At 38.1% G+C, this 10,818-nt stretch overlaps 1 long non-coding RNA gene across 1 annotated transcript; it reads left to right on the top strand.

The window, feature by feature from the left end:
* The first annotated feature begins 5,443 nt into the window (after positions 1–5,443).
* LOC104868776 lies at positions 5,444–10,062 on the top strand. The gene is made up of 3 exons (XR_782110.1): positions 5,444–5,756; positions 5,868–5,986; positions 9,705–10,062. It is a non-coding gene; the product is annotated as an uncharacterized LOC104868776 (long non-coding RNA).
* The last annotated feature ends 756 nt before the right edge of the window (positions 10,063–10,818 follow it).

Here is a 10,818-nt window from a genome sequence, read left to right as displayed (position 1 = left end):
ATAGGAAAATGGATACATATTGAAGATATACTCCTAAGTGAAATAAATAAGTCACACATGTGTAAATACCAAATAGTTTCCCTGGTGTGAATATTCTGCAACAATGCATAAGATTCTAATAAGATTACTGACATTTAGAAATTTGAAGAAAGGAGCTAAAGGTGTAGGGAAGGTGTGATGCGTAGGGGAAGAACAAAAAGGGAAAAGAAAAAAATGTGAGAGAATGAAAAGATGAAAATAAAGTGTTTGTAGATGGGGAGGGGAGGAGGGGGTGAAGGGAGGGCAGAGGTAAGGGGAAAAAATGAGAATCAAGACTTGCCATGTAGAGGTACATCATCCCAACAATGAATGTAACTGTACTGTATCCCTAAAATGTACCAATAAACTCAATAAAATTTAAAAAAAAATACGAACTAAAATTTGTGGCACAAATAAAAAAAATATATATATATTTTATGTGTCTTTGGTATGAAGGAGTGAAGAGTACAGGGAAAGACAGCCCATGATTCCAGAGCTGCCTCCCATGACAGCTCCTCCTGGTTCCTGCTCCATCACCCATTTCCTCTCTTACATGTGTTTTATTACGTTTCTTTTCTCTTTTGGTCACAATTCTACATATTTAAATATATACCATATTATACAGATTTTACAAATTTCCTCTCTTTTACCAACAGGTGTTAGTTTGTTTCTGTCCTTCATGACCAGATTAGTACATTTCTGTCTTATCCTTATTTTCTACAAAGGTTTATCTAAAAATTCAAAATTGTGCTGGGTAGACCAACCCTGCCTTGTTTCTTCAGTATTCTAACACTCTTCATGCTAGTTAGTGAAAATCAGGATCCTTGTGATATCTTTAGGAACCATGGAGATGAAACCATCATCCTTCATGGTAACTTAAATATAGCTCAGTGGAGTAAACCAGCATCATATCAACTTTTATGAAGACAAAAAAGACATTCCCATTCTTACCATAAAGGACTGGGTTTTGCTAGTTTTCTCTTTTATATTGTTTCTCATTTCCTGAGTCTCTTTTAATAAAGAAGTTATTTTCTTCAGATGTTTTTCCTCAAAACCAACCGTAAGCTTTAGTAGTAGGTGAGGACATCTTATGGATTTCATCTTTTGATATATTAGAAAAAGCAGCATTAGAGAAAATGATGGTGAGGTTTTTCATGAGAGTCTAAATTGATACTAAGAAGTGAGTCATCAGGAGTGATAGAAACAAAATAGTCTGAAGGAATGCTATCCATAAAATCATTCATTTTTTGAAAAAACAAAACATTTTTGTGATACTGCTAGGAAGGGCAACATTGCAGGGGAATCCCATGTTTCCAGCACTGGACTCCTGATCTACAGCTGTACTAGATCCACACATTTGGCCATATCTGTGAGGAAAGATCCATTTGTGAAGGCTCAACTAACTATGAAGGTACATTCAGACTGAACAACCACAAAGAAAAAAACATGATTACATCTTAAGAATGGCATTACAAAGTCATTTCCATTCTCCACCTTGTTGTCTTCTTCATGACCATAAGTCCTCATCCTTCTGTGACTTCGACTCCCAGCATTTGCTAATTGTTCAGAGGCATCACATATCCTGTATTGGTCAGCAGCCCTCTCCACCAGGCTATGGCTGTGAGTAGTGTGTTCCAGTGATTGCAAGCAGTCTCTGCACACCAGGCTCTGTCCATCTCATGTAACAGCCTCTTTTCCTCCTCATGTGCAACACAGATCTGCTCTCTAGAGCCAGGAAGCCAGTCCGTTGAAGACAATCTCAGTTTTGAAGTCTAGAGTGTCTGATATGTTCCTGAACAGAAGACAGCACTTAGGAGTTTGGGCTTTCTCCCAGCGGAGGGAGAGGCAGGAAAGTCAGAGCTGTGTCCACAGCCTATGGTGACAGGGTTGAGGAAGTACTTCATACAGATGGAGCATGTGAAGACATTCTGGCGGGCATGAAGGTATCTGAATCCATGTTCCTGAAAACAAAATCAGACAAACAAAGTCAGGGAGAGAGATGTATACTTCAGTCCTGATAACATGAAAAATCAGAACAAAGTTTGGACACTGGCGTGCTTGTCTTCTGGGGCTTTATCTCATTTGTGTATGATCCTATGCCCAATGCAAATATTGACATGTTAAATACAAGCAGATTATATACTAAGACACATTTGAGAAAATGAGTTATTTGTATTTAAAATAGAAAATTTTCTCAATTATAAATACAACTTTTTGAAAAGTTGAAGATTGGGACAGAGGGAAACATTAACATGATACCAAAGTTATGTGCTTTTTCCAGAATTCCACATAAACCATCTTTCTTTCAGTGGGTTTGTCTTTAAAAAAAACAAAACAAAACAGAACAAAATAAAAACTTATGTTTTGTGTCTAGACGTCCTGGCAAAGCCTCATGCAGTCATAGTTGGGGCTTTTTTTTAGAAGTGGCTGAATCTAGAGCATGTGATACTGGGATTGATTCATGATACAATGATAGGAACAAGGGCACTTGGATTAAGGGTGTGAGTGCTACCCTCATGAAATAGTAGGGATAAGGTATAAAGGGTGGAAAGAGCTATGGTCATCCCTTGCTTGCTTGCTTCACTACTTTCTGCCTACCATGAACTGTTTCTTCTCTTTGATGCCTGTCTGCCATGCCACCATACCTTGGAGCCAGCCGATGATCAATTGAAACCTCTACAAACTGTGAGTTTCATAATCCTTTCTACCTTTAACTTTGGGTATCAGGCATTTTGTCCCAGCAATGAGAAAAGTATCTAACACAACAATTAATATTGTGAGAAGTAATCCAATATGGCCTAATTTCATCAATATTAAATACTTACCACACTTGCAAATATAAACACTAGAATATATCTTTTTAAATTTAATTACCAGTTTTTCACAAAATAAAATATAATTGTGACTGTGGTGATACATGCCAGTAATCCCAGAAGTATGGGGGCTTGGGGGAAAGAATCAGAAGTCGGAGCTTATCCTGTACAACTCAGGATGTTAGGAAAAGTATTTTTCAAAATTAGAGAAAAAAATCAAAAAGTTTGGGGATGTAGCTCAGTATAAGGCTACACTGATTGGTTTGACACCACCCTAGTCCCAGTAGTCTGGATAAAAGAGGCAGGAAGACACTGTTAAGGTCCTTTGTCGCTTTTGCTACCCTGTGGATGCCATGAACTGTTTCTCCTCCCCGATGCACTTCTGCTATGTGCCACTCTGCCTTGGAGCCAGCTTATTATGAACTAAAACATTTTCAAACTGTGAGCTAAATAAAACCTTTCTCCTCTAACTTTGGGGGTAGGGTATTTTGACTTAGTAACAAGAGAAAAGTAACTAACACAAGAAGTATATCAGCAAATAAGTATTATTGCAAAAGAAAAATAAAAATTAGTTATTTTTCCTAGGAAAAGTATACATTTTGATAAATTAGATTTACAGCTAAGATTTTTTTTACATGCAAATCTATTTCTCATCATTTCTTTATATTCACCATGCAGAAGCTAGGCCCTCTTACCTCATAAGTATAAATTTACATCAAAAATTTCAAATTCCTTTTCTGACTCTCTCACCCAACACCATGAAGGTGACTTCTGCTCTCAAGTCAATGATTCTCCATTGTTGCTACCTGCTGTACAACCTGTCCTTTTCTCATTCAAACTGAAGCAATGGCTTTGTGTTCTTGGTGCCAAGGAAGAAGCATAGAGTATGTGCATCCAACTAGGCAGAGATACAGCCTGGCTATGTGACACAGGTTAAATTTACAACACTTGAGTGGGGGCAAGAAGGAAAGAAAGTGAGTCAACTATGAAGACGTTAGGTATGGTACCCTTGACAATGCGTATTCTGATTCCTGGCTAAGTCTGTGTCCGTATATTGTTCCGGTGTTTTGTCAGGCTCATTCTAGACTCAATGGGTTTGTTCAGTCTTTCGATGTTAAAATGTTTCCCATTAAAGGTTCACACTATAATCATCCTTCATCTCTAAATTCAAATTTCTTTCTCTTTTCCTCCCCTCTCCTCTTCACTTCTCTTCTCTTTTCCTTCCTTCCTTCCCCCCCTTTTCCACCCTTTCCTATTTCCCTCTCTCCCATTTCCTTCCCTCCCTTTCTTCTCCTTCCTCTATATTTTTCCCAATTGGTTTCTCTTTCTTTTCTTTTCTTCTCTCCCTTCCCCACTCCAGTCTTCTTCCATCTTTCTTTTCCTCCCCTTCCTTTGTCCTTCTCCTATTTCCCATCACTTTCCCTTGTCAATCTGTTAACTGATTGTGTCAACCTGAATTAGAAAATCCCAAGTAAATTGGGTCAGCATAGTTTTGAGTGTGGCAGAGGATTTACTATAGACAGAAAACCCAGCCTAGGGTGGTGTCACCTGAGTGGTACAAAGGGAAGAGGAAGAAGGAAGGATTGTCTGTTTATTCACAGGAACTCTATTCTTTGCCTTTATCTTGGATGTCATGCCTTGGATTCCAGCACAGACCTTCAGCCTTGAGGCTTCAGACCCTTTCGCCTCCTGATAAGGACTCTCAGGGGACACTACACTGAGCTCCAGGCCTTTCACAGGTCCTTAGGATCTGCAGCACACAAACGTATCTTTTGCATTCTTCCACACTTGACTCTGCGTGGCCATTGTAAGCCAATCTGTCACATTTTTACATACTTCTATTCATTCTTTTTCCTCCTTTCTCTCCCTACTTCCTTCAGTTCCACCATCTCATCCTCTCTCTCTCATCCTTTCTTTATTTTCTTTCTTCCTCCTGTCTTTTCATTTGCATCACACTAACCAATTTAAATAAAAAAATTTTTTCCTCCCTTTCTTCCTTCCTTCTGTCCTTCCTGTAACTATGATTAAACCCAAATCCTCTAAGAAGCTGCACAAATGCTTTGACACCAACCAAAAAAAAAAAAAAAAAAAAAAAAAAAAAAAAGAAGTCCTACTTCAATCTTTCTTAATTGGACAGATCTGTCATTACCTTGCCTAGCTGCCTTCAAAATTGCAATCCCTCTGTTTCACCTTGCCCGGGAGATGGGATTACAAGCATGTATCACCACATCCTGATCTGTCTTATTTTTTTTCCTGAAAAAGTGTTAAATTCAGGCTTTTGGTATACTTCACTGGTAAAAAAGATCACACAACCTACCATAGGCATAGAATTACCTATGTGTAGGGCCACTCCAACAAATTATGTAAAGAAATGATTGAGTTCAATTTTTTTGCACAATCTGTGTGTTTTGGTTTAGGTCTGTATTTTCTCCAAAGCCTGAAGCACTCAAAGATGGTGCCTTTGGGAGGTGACTAAATGATAAGGTGTGATTATCACTGACACTGCTAGGTTTAGAGCCAGCTGTGACCTCAGGAGGTGGAACCTGGCCCAAGGAGATGGGACAATGAGGCTGTGTCCTGGGAGGGCACAACTACCTACCTTGCTCCACTCTTGATGCTCTTTGCTTTCTCTCCGCTAGGTCTATAACACAGTTCCTCTACTGTGACCCTCAGCCATGCTGTCCTGCTTCAGAGCCACAGGACTATGGCCTGAAATGTGAGCTAAAATAATTCTCTCTGTCCTGATGATGCAGGTATTGGGTATTGTGTCTCTAAAACCTGAAAAGTGACTGTGTCTGTCATCTTATTTGCATCTCACTCCAAATTAATGTATCCTGCAGTGTCTCCTGAATTTGTTCACCAAAGTGTAATCCTCAATCATTCCCATTCTCCTGAAGATTTGAGCCAATCTCCTGACAAAACTGAGTATGGTGTCTTGTCAGTTTCTCAAAGTGGGAGTGGCTTCCTGTCAATTAGCATAATAGGGTGGTGTTAGGTGGGCCCCTCTATTTAAAGAGCACCTTTGCCCTCCCACAGCACCACTTCTAGGCTGACTTGGCAGCTGCTGAGCTCTGGAGACCTGAGAGCTTCTGCGGACCTGGATACTGAGAGACCCTTCAGAGCACCAGTCCTGAGAACATCCTAAGTACACTGTGGTCAGTATACAATATATAAAATGTATTTTGTGCTTTCTTTCTTACTTTTACAAAAATGCTTTTGATTTACTTTTTTGTCTACATGGCTGTTGTCTAAGTCAACAGGCACTTTTTCTTCTTAGTGAATATGCCATCAATGTTCAAAATTTACATATACAACTAGAGCATTGGTAATATTATTTCTCTGTGTTACAAGTGAGTAATTTTTATTTCCTCCCCTCACTGTAATGGTGATGGAACCCAGAGGTCCTCTACTACTGAGCTGCATCCCCAGGCCTTTTTAATTACTTTTAGTAGGGTTTTGTTAGGTTGTTCATCCTGGCCTCAAAATCGCCAACCTCTTGCTTCAGCTTAAGTAGCTACAAGTAGTGGCACTTGTCACAAAACCTACATAGGGAATTACATGCTACCATTTTATGTACTGTGTGATTTTGAATATTGTGATCAAGGTATTTCTGCAAATTGTTTTGTTTGTTTGTTTTTGTTTTATTTTTGGTTTGTTTTCCTTTTGATCCTGGGGTTGGGTCCTCCATCTTTGCATTAAACTATGTAAGCACCTTCTCTTTTTTTTTGTTTTGTTTCATCTTTCATTTTCTTTCTTTCTTCTGATATATCACACTTTTCCTAATGTGGGCTCAAACTTGTTTTCCTCCTGCCTCAGCCTCACAGAGTGCTGGGTTTATAGGCATGCAACATCCTATTGACCTGTCAAAGTTTAATGTATAGTCTGCACAGGAAAAACAATGATATAATGGTCCTTTTCTTTGTACCTTTAATATCATTAGTTTGCATCTAGGTTCTGTATTCTATACATTGAGTTCCAGCTAATTCTCAAAATGAAGAGAAGGATCAAAATTTCCTTGCCACCTGGGCTATATAGCAGGATCCTGCTGCATAAAAACAAATGTTAATTTGTAAGCTGGCTTTCAAAATATTCAAGTAGATACAGCAAGTCTGTAAGTACTGCTAGAAAGTGGAGTCATTTGCTCATTTTGTTTTTATTTGTTTCATTCTGTGTGTGTGTGTGTGTGTGTGTGTGTGCACATGTGTGAATGCCTTTTCTTTTTGAGGATGCACTTTGTTCACTAACAGGAAATACTAGAAGTAAAGCTGAATCTATCATGCTTGCATTTACTCCCAAATTGGAAAGCAAAGACAATTCTTATTATTAGTTTTGTTTTCCTTTAAATAATGATAGTGCAAGTGTGGCTGATGACTACTGCAGGAAAATGAACCACTGAGAAACATGAAGCTGCTGTGATGTTCTGGAATGATTCTGGGAATATTTATTTTCTTTTAAGAGACCCAATTGATCAATTTTTGTGTGCATCTATGTGTGTGTGTGTGTGTGTGTGTGTGTGTGTGTCTGTTACTGTGATTTTGGCAATGATGAGCCTCCCTTTTCCTACTGCTGGAAAGACTGGCATGCATCATCACACCCCGATGTACATTTTATTTTGTTAGAAAGAGTGACAGTTCAATATAAAAGCATGTATTCCAATGTTAGTAGAATGTCATACTGATGAAATTAATCCATCTTGGAATACTCCTCATCAATGTTACTTATTGTGTTATTACTTTTCTCATTGCTGAGATAAAATACCTGACACCCAAAGTTAAAGGGGGAAAAGTTTATTGAGCTCACAGTCTGTAGATGTTTCAGTCCATAATCATCTGGCTCCAAGGCAGAGTGGCATGGAAGACAGGAATGACAGAAGAGAAACAGTTCATGTCAGGAAAAAGATAGTAAATCAAGCAAGGGATGACCACAGCTCTTTCTATGCCTTATATCTTTTTTTAAACCTTTATTGTTTATTGGTACATTTCAGGTAAACAGTACAGTTTTATTTATCATTGTGATCTTGTACCTTTACATGATGTATCTTGGTTCTTACTTTTCCCCATTCCCCAGCCCTCCCTTCAACCCCTCCACCCTTCCCTGTTTATAGACATTGTTTCCATGTTTTCCCTTTTCACATATTTTTTCTTTTCCCTTTTTACCTTTCCCCTATTCCTCTCACTTCTTCTACTCTTTTAGACCTTTTCTTCCTATTACATAATATCAATTACACATTTTATTCCTTATCTACACTTTTAGTTTTTCACATCAGAGAAACTATTTTGTATTTACACATGTGTGTCCTATTTATTTCGCTTAACATTATGGCTTCAATGTGCATCCACTTAGCTATAAATATCTCTAGTTTCTCGTTCTTTATGGCTAAGTAGTACTCCATTTTATTTAAAAAAAAACATATCTTCTTTATCCAGTCTCCAGTTAATGGGCAGTTGGGCTGTTTCCAACTTTTAGCTATTACAAACTGTGCTGCTGTAAACATGGGTGAGCCTACATCACTGTGGTATGATTCTTTTAATTCTTTTGGAAAGATAGCCTGCAGAGGAATAGCTGGGTCAAATGGGACTTCTAATCCTAATTGTTTGAGGTATGTCCATATTTATTTCCACAGTGGTTAGCACCACTCTGCACTCCCACCAACAATGAAGAAGGTTTTCTTTTCCCCACAACCCGCCAGCATTTGCTATTGGTTAATTTCTTGATAGCAGCCATTCTTTCTGGGGTAAGGTGAAGTCTCGGTGTTGTTTTCATCTGCATCTCTCAAATGACCAGTGATGTGGAACATTTTTTCTTATGTTTATTTGCTGCTTTTACTTCTTTGTCTGAGAAATGTCTGTTCATTTCAGATGCCCAATTTTGAATTGGGTCTTTATGATTGGGTGGGTCTGATTTTTTTTTTTTTAGTTCTTTATATATTCTAGATAGTAGACCTTTGTCTGAGGAACAGCTGGTAAAATTTTTTATGCCTTATATCTTATCTCTACTACTTAGGGCAGGTAGCACTCAAACCCTGAATCCTAGTGTCCTTAATTCTAGCTTGCACCATAAATCATTAGTGCTACAGGCTCTAGTTTTAGCCACCTCTGAAAAAGCCCTAACTATGACCTCATGAAGTGTTATAGGACATATAGATGCAAACTACAGTAGCTATTTTTGGAAAAGATCATGCATGTGTTGGGAGACAGAGGGTACAGACATTTCCATGGAGTTGAAACCTCCAAGATGGTTATAGGCCTTGGAGAGATGGAGTGTTTTGGAGTGGTGGTACTGGAGACTGAACCAAAGTACACTGCACCAAGGTACAGCACTAGAACTTTTTATCTTTCATGCGGACATATTTTGCTAAGTTCCTATCTTGCACAGGATGCTCTCTAAATTTTGATCCACAGGACACACAGCCAAGGGGCTGGGAATGTAGCTCAGGGGCAGAGCACGGGACACAGCCTCCACAATGCTGGGATAACAGCCATGTGTCACCAAACTCACTTAAAGAAAGGTAGTTTATGTGGAATTCTGGAAAAAGCATGTAATTTTGGTACCATGTTAATCTTTCCCTCTATCCCAGTCTTCAACTTTTCAAAAGAATGTAGTTATAATTAAGAAATATTTTTTATTTTAAACAAAAATAACTTTTATTTTCTCAAAAAATGTCTTAGTGTAAAATGTGCCTGCCTGAATATACCAGGTCTACATTTGTATTTTATCTGTGTCTTAGCATAAAATAATAAACAGATTAGATATAGTCCCAGAAGACAAGCATGCCAGTGTCCAGGCTTTGGATTTTTTTTGTTTTTGTTTTCTTTTTCCACTCATCAAGACTGAACAATATTTTCTTCTGACTCTATCTGATTTCTTTTTCAGAAATATGAATTCACATACCTTGAGTGCCTGGGAGAAAGTATTAAGATGCTCTGTCTGTAGGAACCTCCCCATCGACCCTGTTACCATACCCTGTGGGGACAGTTTTTGCCGTTCCTGCCTCCTCTTCTGCTGGGACGAAAAAGCCCAGACTCGAAAGCGCTGTCCTCTGTGCAGGACTGTAACAAACCCTCTGGACATCCGAACTGATCCTGTCCTTGACCACTTGGCTTCCCTCATCAGAAAGGCCAGACCCAAATATGCCACTATCTGTGAGGAGCAGACCAGGGCAGAGGCTGCTGAATGAAGAAAATAGGGTAGAGGGTGCTTGTTTCAAAGAGAAAAATATGCATAATTAGAAAAAGACCTCATAGTGTTGTTCAACGTAAAGGATTTCAGTAAAATCTCTACTGTAAACCATGAAATGTATCATAAAATATATTCCCAGTTAGAGTAAATGTAAAACATCTCTCGATATGGTATTAATAATTTTAATTAGTTTTATATTTTTAGTATCTTTATCTGGTGTGAGACAAATAGCATTTCTAATCTTTAATGTCAAGTTTTTGAGCAAAAAACAAAAATGACTAAATTTACATGATTAGAACAGTGCTAATTTAAAACAACTGATTGCTGAATGATTTGTGGATGTGGCCCACTGTGGTTAGAAACTTAGTAATTTTGACAACTGTCCACAACAGAGCTCTAAAACCTGGCTCACAGTGAATCTGCAATCTGAACAGATGAACATCTTTCCTTCAAAGCTTTTGATATGTGAAACTGTATCAGGCACAGATCATATCTGAGTTACTATCCGTGTCATAATAATGTAATGCTAATTTAATAGTGTTAAAGGCAAATAACCTAAGAATAGTTTTCTACTAAAGAAGGAAAATGTTTAAGTGTGTCCTTAACCATCCGATCTAGAGCTACACAATGAATAATAGCTTCACCACTTTTAAGATATAACCAAGCAAGCTTTTTTGTTTTTCTTCTCCCTATGATCTGACAATTTCTGTGTGTGGTTGAGGTCATAATAATCCTCCTTGGAAACATGTACTAATAAAATAAAAATTTTTAAAAAGAAATAGTTCAATATGACAATAAGAGAAAATTA

This window comes from Fukomys damarensis, unplaced genomic scaffold (assembly GCF_012274545.1).
Source record: "Fukomys damarensis isolate Sample0158 unplaced genomic scaffold, DMR_v1.0_HiC HiC_scaffold_16, whole genome shotgun sequence".
Taxonomy (NCBI): domain Eukaryota; kingdom Metazoa; phylum Chordata; class Mammalia; order Rodentia; family Bathyergidae; genus Fukomys; species Fukomys damarensis.
Note: the sequence above shows the minus strand (reverse complement) of the source record. Positions and strands in the feature narration are given on the sequence as shown.